The sequence below is a fragment of the Grammomys surdaster genome, unplaced genomic scaffold, assembly GCF_004785775.1.
Source record: "Grammomys surdaster isolate TR1022 unplaced genomic scaffold, NIH_TR_1.0 376, whole genome shotgun sequence".
Classification (NCBI taxonomy): domain Eukaryota; kingdom Metazoa; phylum Chordata; class Mammalia; order Rodentia; family Muridae; genus Grammomys; species Grammomys surdaster.
Window position 1 is genome coordinate 54437 of NW_021604795.1, and position 10809 is coordinate 65245.

General features: G+C 46.5%; 1 non-coding gene across 1 annotated transcript; it reads left to right on the plus strand.

Annotated features, from left to right (window-relative positions):
- The first annotated feature begins 2206 nt into the window (after window positions 1–2206).
- On the plus strand, window positions 2207–2288 carry Trnas-uga. Its single transcript has one exon. It is a non-coding gene; the product is annotated as a tRNA-Ser (tRNA).
- Window positions 2289–10809: the final 8521 nt, after the last annotated feature.

The following is a 10809-nucleotide window of genomic DNA, read 5'->3' on the forward strand; positions in this document are numbered from 1 at the left end:
GGAAGATGCTTGCTCACACAACTAGCGATCTGAGTTAGATCCCTAGAACCTCCCAAATAAGTGAAAGAAGAGAACCAACTCCACAAAGTTGACAGGGGGCGGGGGACCCGCATACACACACACACACACACACACACACACACACACACACAAACAAATTGTTAAACAATTAAAAGTCTCAGGGCTCCCGACCACATGCCCTGTGCCTCCCCTTATTCTGCCTCAGGAAAATATCACTACAAGAAGTTTTCTGAGAAAACTACAAAGCACGGCTTTCCACACTTAAAGCTGACTATAAACCACTGCACAAAAGGACAGAAGAAATTAGGTATGCCTTCTGAGGCCAGAAGAGGGCGTCAGATCCCCAGCAACTGGAGTTACACACAGAAGCCACCGTGTGGGTGCTAGGAATCAAACCCAGAGCCTCAGAAAGTATAACCCACATGTTCTGAATCACTGAACCATCTCTCCAGTCCCTGATATTTCTTTTTTTTTTTTTTACAGTGAAAATTTCCCTTGTTTTAGATATATTCTCTTTTATTCTGCGGTCTTGATTTCTTTTAAAACAAAACCAAACCACCAATCTCAAGGGGAAACGTTATTTCTTTGAGGTGGAGCCTCACTGTGTAGCCAGGACAGCCCTCAACTCCTGTCTCTCAACCTTCTCTGAAGTAACATTTTTGATTTGAAATTTTTAAGCATCAACTCTCATTATTGCCGATCTAAAGTGAAAAGCAAACTTAAAAGGGGAAAGGCCGATTAAAGACATCTTTTAATAAGTAGGAAGATCGTCCTGGTGGATGGGGGGGAGGGACCTTCGATGCAAATATGTCACCCTCATCTATGCCCAATACGAGGACGGTAAGGATGACTGTGTAAAGGTCCTACCCAGGCATCTAAAGTTGAGACCCTATTGTCCCGGAACCACAGAGGCAAAGCCTTCATCATGAGTGACCAGATCTCCGCTGATTACAATTTACTGGACCTATTGCTGATATACCAGGGCCTGGCCCTTGGCTGCCTAGATGCCTTCCTCCCATTCTCCCGCTATGTGGCACGACTCAGAGCCCAAGATCAAAGCTTTCCTGTCCTCTCCCAGCCATGGGAACCATCCCAACCACATTAAGGGTCAGGAGAAACAGCTGGACCCCCTTTTCCCAGGACTAAGCTTGTAAGACGGAGAAAAAAATATTACTTGAATTAAAAAATAATAATAAAGCATTCATCTGAGTGAATAAGCAATCCAAAGAGATAAAACTACAAGAAAAAAAAAATCAAGATAAAAAAAAATGCCAAGACTATCCTATGTGCGAACACTTGTAGAATCAGAAACCAAGATAAGCAAAACTCCATTAGGCTTAGCAAGGTTCATTGGGACAAAAAAAAAAAGCCAAGACTGTCACAAACAGGACAAAAGTGATGCCATTTGGTCTGGGACTCCCTCTACTGTACCCCAACTGATCACCCCGAAAACTTCACCCTTGGGGTTCCGGGGAGACACTCGGCTCACGGCCTGTCACGTGGCGGCACACGTAACTCAAGAGGGAGGTCTCAAGAAAGTGCACACACCTATCAGGAGGTCGCTCGACACCTCGGCTTCCAGCCTCCGTCTAAGAATCGTGCGCTCCCTGGCCCGGCGGTGAATTCAAACAGGGAGGACGGAGAGCGGGTAGGAACTGTGCATGCGCGCGGCCGCGGCGGCCCCGCCCACCCCGCGAGCCGCCGCGCTTCCGACGGGCGTCCGTTGGGCTTGAGCCCGCCCACGAGGCCACGCAAAAAACAGAAACACAAACGCACGCAGGGCGGCCCCCACGCTCGCACCGCCGGGTAACGAGCGCAGCCCTAACGCGCACCGCCGAGAACCGCGGCTTGCTTTCTTCCCTCGCTTCCGAGCGGGCGGGCCCTCCACACGCAGCGAGCCAACCCTAGGGTTCACGGCCATCTCGGGGCGCCGCTGGGAAAGCGGGAGGGCGAGAAAGCCAGGTCTGCGACCAGAAACCAGGTTAGGTGGCGGCTGCGCGCGCACAGCCCGGACGGGCTCCCTTCTCTGTGTCCCCGCGTCCACGCTGAAGCTCCGGCCACTCCACGTCCCAGCCGCCTCAGCCTCAGGAACGGCGAGCCGCTGCAGGCCCCGCCCATTCCCGGCCCTGGCGCGCGTGCGCTGGTTGGTACACTAAAGTGTCTCCGCCTTCATTCTGTCCCCGTAGCAGCGATGGCCGAGTGGTTAAGGCGTTGGACTTGAAATCCAATGGGGTCTCCCCGCCCAGGTTCGAACCCTGCTCGCTGCGGAAGCGGGTGCTTCAACTTTTTAAGCATTTTTATTTTATACAAGAGTACTTCAATCTTTAATGTTCCCGCCGCTTGTCCCGTATCTGCCAGAAAAAAAAAATCTACGGAATGGTTTAGGGTACCAAAGACCATTAAATGTCAGTGCTGCGAGCTACCCTGCTCATAACGTGGGAAGAAGTCGTCTTCCCTAAAAGGTAAAAAGGCCGCTTTTAGCGTCTTGAGGTTAACACAAAAGGCAGACTCGAAAAATAGAAATATGAATGCTGAAATTACTGACGTAGATTCCTGGGCTTTCCCAGGATGACAAGTTAGCGTCCAAGTGTAACTAAGGGCACCTTCCCCCTCCTCTGAAGCTTTTTAAAATAACTCTACTTACAGTGTACGCTAAAGTCCACATAATGAACGCGTGTAGCCATTATGTGTGTACTGCCCTTTTGACGCAGGTCTCTCTGTATTTGCCTGGTTAAATCTCAGATTCCTGGGCTCATGTCATCTGCCCAGAGCACTGAGATCCCAGAGAGGCCAGCGGGACCCAAACACCGGGCGGGATTGAAAGGATGCTAGGGGTGTAGTTGCGTTGCCAAGTGCAAAACTCCTCTCGGGTCAGAAACACTCCCTGGTGTTGTGTAGCTGTTTCCCCTGAAGGCAGGAGAGAGGTTCGAGGAGCAGGAAGCAAGAGCCCGGGAGGCTGTGAGAGCAACATTTGGAGGGGAGAGGATTCTGGTGGAGCGGTCTGCAAGTTGAGCAGGGAGCCCCAGGGTAGACTCTTAACCTGCAGAGGAAATGGCAAGAAAGAGAGTGAACCGAGGCTGAAGAGAAACGCGCTAAACTGCTCGCAGGCGTTATTATCTCTAACTGCTAAGATATGAGAGAGGGGTTGATTTTTTTTAAATAGATTTTGCTTGACTGAGTTTTCTAGAATTTTACATTGCTTTAGTAGGATGTTTTCAATAAGAAAACTGTGAGGGTCACCTTGGGGACCGTGCGCATCCACAGCTCTGTTCACCACTCTCACCTACTCCTGAACTCCATCCCTGTCACAAACAATTGCACTAGTTTCCTAATTGGTCTCCCAATTGATGGTCATAAGCCGAAAGTGACAGGAAATTCAAGTCTAGTGGTTTAAACCTGTAGTTTGTCTAAGAAAGCCTGAGAGACAAAGGCCATTTCTGGATCTTAGACACTGAATTAATGCCAGGCAATGATGGTTACACACCTTTGATCCCAACACTCAGGAGGCAGAGGCAGGTGGATATTCGAGTTTGAGACTAGCCTGGTCTACAGAGAGAGAGTTCCAGGATAGCCAGGGCTACACAGAGAAACCCTGTCTCCAAAAACAAAACAGAGAGAGAGAGAGAGAGAGAAAGGGAGGGAGGGAGGGAGGGAGGGAGAGAGAGAGAGGAGAGAGAGAGAGAGAGAGAGAGAGAGAGAGAGAGATCTGAAATAATATATGGCTTTTTAAAATGAAAAGTTTAATACTTTTACTCTGTGCTCAACTATTAATCCAGCATCTAGCTAGACACACCAGTAGTTAGGAGTTCATACGGCTTTTGTAAAGAACCAGAGTTCATTTCCCAGCACCAGTGTTGGAGGGGTCTCACCTGCCCGCAACAATAGTTCCAGGGGATATGGCGCCCTCTTCTGGACTCTAAGAGCACAATGCTCACAGTGCATATACCCACACGTAGACACAAATATACTCACATGATTTCAAATAGAGTCATATATATATGACTATATATATATTACATATATATAATGAGAAGCTGAAGCTGGGCCTGATGGCACACATCTTCCACCTCTCAGGAGGCAGAGACTGGAGGATCAGCCATTCAAGGTCCTCCTTCTTGCCTATATAAAGAGTTTAAGGACACCCTCAACTTCAACAAGGAAAAAGCAGGGATTCCAAATTATAATTCAACCTGCCACCAGAGAGGCAAAATCAAATTGCACATTTAATTATCAGTTTTCATTGTTGAGAGGTTTTGGGGCCGCTCGGCAGGAATCTGGCATAGGCCAAGGACAAGGAAGTAATTTCAGGCAGGAATCTAAATTTTAGGCTAAAACAGAGAAGTAGGCTTCAGGCATGAATATGACTGTGGGCTAGGACAGGGAAGTAGGCTCAGATTTTTTGGTCATCCAGATAAGCCCTTAGAAACAGTGATCTCGGGAGTGATCCTGAGACTTTGCTTATTGTCTTGCTTGTTCCTTGACTATTTGCATCTATTGTATTGCTAGTTCCTCAACATAGAACGGACCTTAATACTTGCATGTAACTAAAATTATATAAAGGCAGATTGGGAAAAAAATAAACCCACCTCAGCCTCAGAACTGGCTGGGATCATGCTGCAATGTTGTCTGATTGTCTTTTTTCTTTTCAATCCTCAATCCTGGTGATTTCTTGTCATTTATTACTTATTTATTGGGCTGACACTGAAGCCGGGACATCATGCACGATCAGCAAATGGTCCACTACTAATCTAACACCCTCCAACCAGTTTAACTCTTTAAACCGTGCTCTGTAAACTGCAGAAGGTGGCTTCATTTGACAAATACTTTTGTTTATTGCCAAATTATATCCTACTACTCTAAGAACAGGGCTAATGAGATATTCAGCAAGTAAAGGCGCTAGCCACCAAAGCCCACGAACCTGAGTTGTATATCCTGAACTCAGTAGGTGGGATAAGAGAACCGACTCCCCCACGTTGTCCTCTCTTCCTCTCTTCTCCATGTGCATGCACACACACATACATATATACATATATGTCCTCTCATCTGTATGTGCATGCACACACAGAGACACGAACATACACAGACACACACAATTGTCCTCTCATCTCCATGTGCATACTCATGCTCACACACACACACAGAATTCATATATTCTCGCTTATCTCCACATGCATGCACACACACATGCATGCACACACACATGCATGCACACACATGCATCTGTTGTCCTCTCATCTCCATTTGAATGCTCACACACGCGTGAGCTAACATGGCATGTAGACCAGGCTGGCCTTGAACTCAGAAATCTGCCTATCTCTGCCTCCCAAGTGCTGGGATTAAAGGTGTGCGTCCGTGAAGTTGGAACTTAGTAAGGTAGAAGGTAGGTATCGCTGAATCGGTAATTGATTATTTCTGCCTTGCTACTTTAACATGAAAATCAAGACTACAAACAGGACTTTCAAGACAAGTCCCCTGCTTGCCTGAAAGGTGTTCCTCTCTTTTTCTTTTGAATTATTGATAGGCCTCCCAGCATCATATGCTAACTTGTGCCTTTGGATGTTTCTGTGTTCACATGCAGCTAAAACATCTTTCGTCTCTAGCCTTTACTTCTGTTCCTTCATGTGGAGACGAAGGCTACCCTCTTTAAAGGACTTAAACTCTACTACAATACAAGTAAATATTATTTTATGTAGCTGTCTGTTTTTGAGATTGGATTTTGCTATGCAGCTCTGGATGCCTGAAAGTCACTATGCAAGACAGGTGGCCTCAAACTTACAGAAATCCACCTGCCTGGGTTAAAGTACCAGGATTAAAAGGTCTATGCCACCATGACCAACTATTTGGTGTGTGTGCATATATACCTCGTGTGGGAGAGGTTATATGCTGTTCAGACTCTGTGTCCCCACTTGGAGTGGAATGGTCCACCTTGGATCACAGCTGGTGGAGCCTGAGAGAGGAAGGGAGGCCAGAACAGCTGGGAGTGGTGTTGAGTGCGGGGAGGAAGCCAAGAAAACTCACTTCAGAGACAGAAGCTTCAAAATGAAAGTTTATTTTCTGAATGAGTACTCAGGAAGGCGGCCAGTTCGGTATCTGAACCGAGTTCCTGAAGGGAAATTGTACAACATTTTTAAAGAATGGGAACACAAAGTGAGGGGGGACCTGGGAGGAGCTGCAGTGTTGTCCAGTTGTATCTTGACATTATGAGTTAAGCAAGGAGTCCCCCAGGGAGACTGGGCCGTATCCAGGGCACCTGGCTTCCGGATCTTTAGTTCATTCTCCTCAACTTTAGGCCTGGAGCTCACAGTGATAAGGGGACAACGGAGCGGTCAGCTGCCTGTGGTCAATTAAAGCACAACAGGCAATGGTTATATTTTTTATAACGTATGCACCTTGGTTTAGATAACAGCAATTTCTAAATTCTTTACCACTTGACAGACAGTTAAGAAAACATCTGGAGACGTGGGACAGGTGTCCATTCCCAGGCCTGGGAACATGGACTTGAGATGTCTGGACTCGGACAGCTGTTTACAACAGAAGCTGTTCCGCTATAGGGAAGCCCCCAGCTCCTCTAAGGCCCAGGACCTTGAATGTGGTTTCTCCCTCTGATTAAATGAAGTCTGAAAAGACAATGGTAGTACTCAGAATAAGTTTGTACCTGACAGCAAAACCGCAGGTTGCGGTGAGCACAGCGACTCAGAGGCAGCTTCGGTGAGACAGGCTCAGTTTAATCAGGGAATAAAAGGTATTTAAACCTTTTGAGGGTGAGTAGGAGCTATGGGGGGAATGTATATCATTGGCCAGGCAGGGCCAGGATGCTAGGGATACCTCATTTGCATAAGGAGGAATCCAGATGCTGTTGCTGTATAAGGGGAGGGGAAGTTTAACCTGGCTACTGGCTATGTGACCTCTAGAGGTGGGGGGGGGCAAAAGTTGGGGCACAGGGCAAGAGTGAGCAATCCTACACCTCCTGATTTCAGAATGAGATTTCCAAGTGTAAGGGTTCCATGATTCACTGAAGAATGATAACTCTGACTCAAATAGTATATAAACACAGAGTGTTGTAGTCTGCAGAAGTCCAGCTTGCCGGGATCTCCCCATTACCAAGACAGAGAGACAACCAAGTGAGCTCGCAGGCCTGATTTAAAGCACACCAGGGAATTCCAGGCATAGGTGACCTTTATCTTGCTCCATCTCTAGGGACATTCCATTATGAGAGTGTGGGGGGCTGGAAACTTGCTGGGGAGGTCTGGGAACTGCTGCTGACCCATTGTCCTTGCCTCAGACTGGGCATGAAGGCTGGAGCCTGGGGTTTTTTTCTACTAGTAATTGACTTGCCTGGACTTGTCTAATTCTTAGGCCTAGTCTCCTGAACAGCCAATTTGAAGGCTTTCATGGAATCAGCCTTGTCTTCTCACGAGGTTTGGACACACCTCAACCCTCCTGTTGCTCCAGGCCTGTTCCCCCGATTCCCATGGCTCCCAGGCCTCACAGTTTCACAACTGGTTATGGGTGCTGGCGACCAGACCTAGTTCATCTGTAAGAGTAGTGAGTGCCCCTAACCATTGAACCACCTCTCAGTTGGCTATTTCTTCTCATTTTGAATCTCAGTGTGAAGAGGCAGTCTGTCTCTACCCAACACAGAGAAGGTGGAGGAACCATGCTCCCACTTTCCCATCCCCCACAACACCCTGCATACCCGCCCAGTTTGTCAGATGTGCCTTCCTCCAATTTCCAATCAGAAGCTGTCAATACAAAAAGCAGGTAGGTGCCTTTAATCTCAGCACTCGGGAGGCAGAAGCTAGCCTGGTCTACAACAGAGTGAGTTCCAGGACACTCAGGGCTGGCTATAGGGTAGTAGTCCACCCTGGTGATGGACAGAAGCAGTATACTGACCATAGAATCCAACCCCACACCAACCCACTCATGAACCTCTGGAGCTGACTCTTCCTCACCCTGCTAAAGGCAGCAGTACCCAAGACACTCGGGGTTGCCGACTGCTCAGCAATGGGACAGCAGCCTGTGCATCAGTAATTTCTTTTTTTTTTTTTTTTTTTTTTAAACTTTATTTATTTTATTTATTTATTATAAGTACACTGTAGCTGTCTTCAGACACCCCACAAGAGGGCATCAGATGTCATTGCAGATGGTTGTGAGCCACCATGTGGTTGCTGGGATTTGAACTCATGACCTCTGGAAGAGCAGTCAGTGCTCTTAACCACTGAGCCATCTCACCAGCCCGCATCAGTAATTTCTATTTCAATCACCTCCCATCTTTATTTTTTCCTTCCAAACACCATATATGAATTCTCCCGTTACCCTACTGTCAATGGGTCAGAAAAATCCAAGATCTGTTTTTCAAGTATTACCTCCTGGATAAAGCCTTTCTTTAGTCCTTAGAATGAAGCCCCCTTTAAACTCCTTCATTGCAAAGGTCAAGCTGGGCACGGTGACACATGCCTGTATTCCCAGTACCAAAAGGACTGATGCAGGAGGATCTTTGAGTCTGAGGATTCTGTGACGCCTAGGAGACTTGGTCTCAAAAAAAAAAAAAAATTAAATAAAGAATCATGCTGCATTGTTCACACCCATGTGCCTGTGCCATGCTTTAGATAGCCACACCAAAGCTACTGACCTCTAACTCCCATTGTGGGGAATTAAGAGGGAGTGTGGTGGTTTGAATAGGATAGCCCCCATAGACTCATGTGTTTAAATGCTTGGCCCATATTAGGTGCTATTAGGAGGTGTGGCCTTGTTGGAGGAAGTGTGTCACTGTGGGGGCGGGCTTTGAGGTCTCCTATGCTCAAACTATACCCAATGGGATACAGAGTCTCCTTCTGCTGCCTTCTGATCAAGATGTAGAACTCTCAGCTCCTCCTGCAGCACCATGCCTGCCTGCACGCTGCCATGCTTCCAACCATGACAATAATGAACTAAGCCTCTGAAACTGTAAGCCAGCCCCAGTTAAATGTTTTCCTTTATAAGAGTTGCTGTGATCCTAGTGTCTCTTCACGCCAATAAAACCCTAACTACGACAAGGAGAAAACTTAAGTTGACTATGGCATTTAAAGGAAGGTAAGCCCTTTGGCAACCTAAGCTAAATGAAGCCAGGAGGATGAGGCCCAGCTCAGTGAGACTGTTCCTTTATAAGAAAAGACAACAGCTCAGCTATGAGGCTAGGTCACTCCCACCATGGAATGCCCTGCACTGCCTTGGACTCTGCTGTGTCCACACCAGCAAGAAGGACCTCACTAGGGGCATCTGTCCAATCTGGACCCATAAACTGAATGAAGATCCTTTCTTTAAAACTTACTTCATTCATAACATTAGTTATAAAGACAGAAAGTGCCTAAGGCCACCTTCTTCCCCATAGATGGTTAAATACTGAAAATTATAATGGAGCCATATCTCTCAGAGAATATACTTCATATTTTGATGAAAGAAAGGATAAGTATAGGCCAGCACACAGATCTACACTCTACCCTAGACTACCTCCAAAAAGGAAATGGCAGGAATATATAGTATCCTATCTTTCAAAATAATAACAATAAAGTCTGAGGTATCTTTTTAAACACTTTTTGCTTTAATGTGAACTCATTAAGATACAGCATTGCCCAACTAGAATAGTTATATAGATTTGGGTTTTTTATTATTATTATTTGCAATTATGTGTATACCTGTGGAGGTATACATACATGATTGCAGTACTCTCAGAGTCCACAAGAGGGCATTGAGTCCTCTGGGGCTGGAATTACAGGCAGTTGTGAGCTACCAAACTTGGGTGAAGAAAACTGAACCTGGTCCTCTGCAAGGGCAGTAATAACCACTGAGGCATCTAGCCAGTGCACCAACTAGAAGAGTTTTAACTTAAAAGAGCCAGAAGACAGCAACCTATGTAAACCAGTTCTTTCTTTCTCATTGCCTTCCTGAACCCCTCTACCGCACACCACCACCCCTTACCTTCTCTCTCTTTCTTTTCCTTATCTTCAAACACTGAATGATCTGGTTGAGGCAAGAGGCAAGGTAGAATTAGATTTTTAAAAACCTATTTTGATAAGGGTTCTTAAACACTTTAACCTCCCTTGTAGGCCACCAGCCACCAGAGATAGTTGAAAAGAAAGATCAACAGGACAAAGGAACATGTGGACCTGTTTAGAAATAGTTCTTTATGGTGATTCCAGTCTTCCTTGTCAGGATGTCAGCAGATCAGTTCACACAGATCAGCCGAAGTAGCTCAATCCACTCGCAGATACCATTCATGAATCAGCAGATCGAAGCAGGAGAAACCATGAGGCTCTGTCAGTAGTCACAAGATCTCGAAGAAGCAGGAAGAGGTCACTGGAGTATCATGAGAAGTTCACTGGTGTGTTTACAACATATGATGATCAGCAAATAAGGCAAGGCAAACCAATGCCAAAGTGCTGTCAGCAAAGCCTTACAAAAACCAGAGACCAGTGGCAAGGTGAACTAACACCAAGCGGCACAGTCTGCTGTAGGTTGGGTTATATTTATACCCTTTCCAAACAACACACTCTAGCAAAACATCACATGGCCTTTATCCAGGCTGCTTCAAGAAAAACACCATGTGGCTGGCGGTGGTGGCGCACGCCTTTGATCCCAGCACTTGGGAGGCAGAGGCAGGCGGATTTCTGAGTTTGAGGCCAGCCTGGTCTACAGAGTGAGTTCCAGGACAGCCAGGGCTATACAGAGAAACCCTGTCTTAAAAAAAACAAAAAAGAAAGAAAGAAAGAAAGAAAGAAAGAAAGAAAGAAAGAAAGAAAGAAAGAAAGA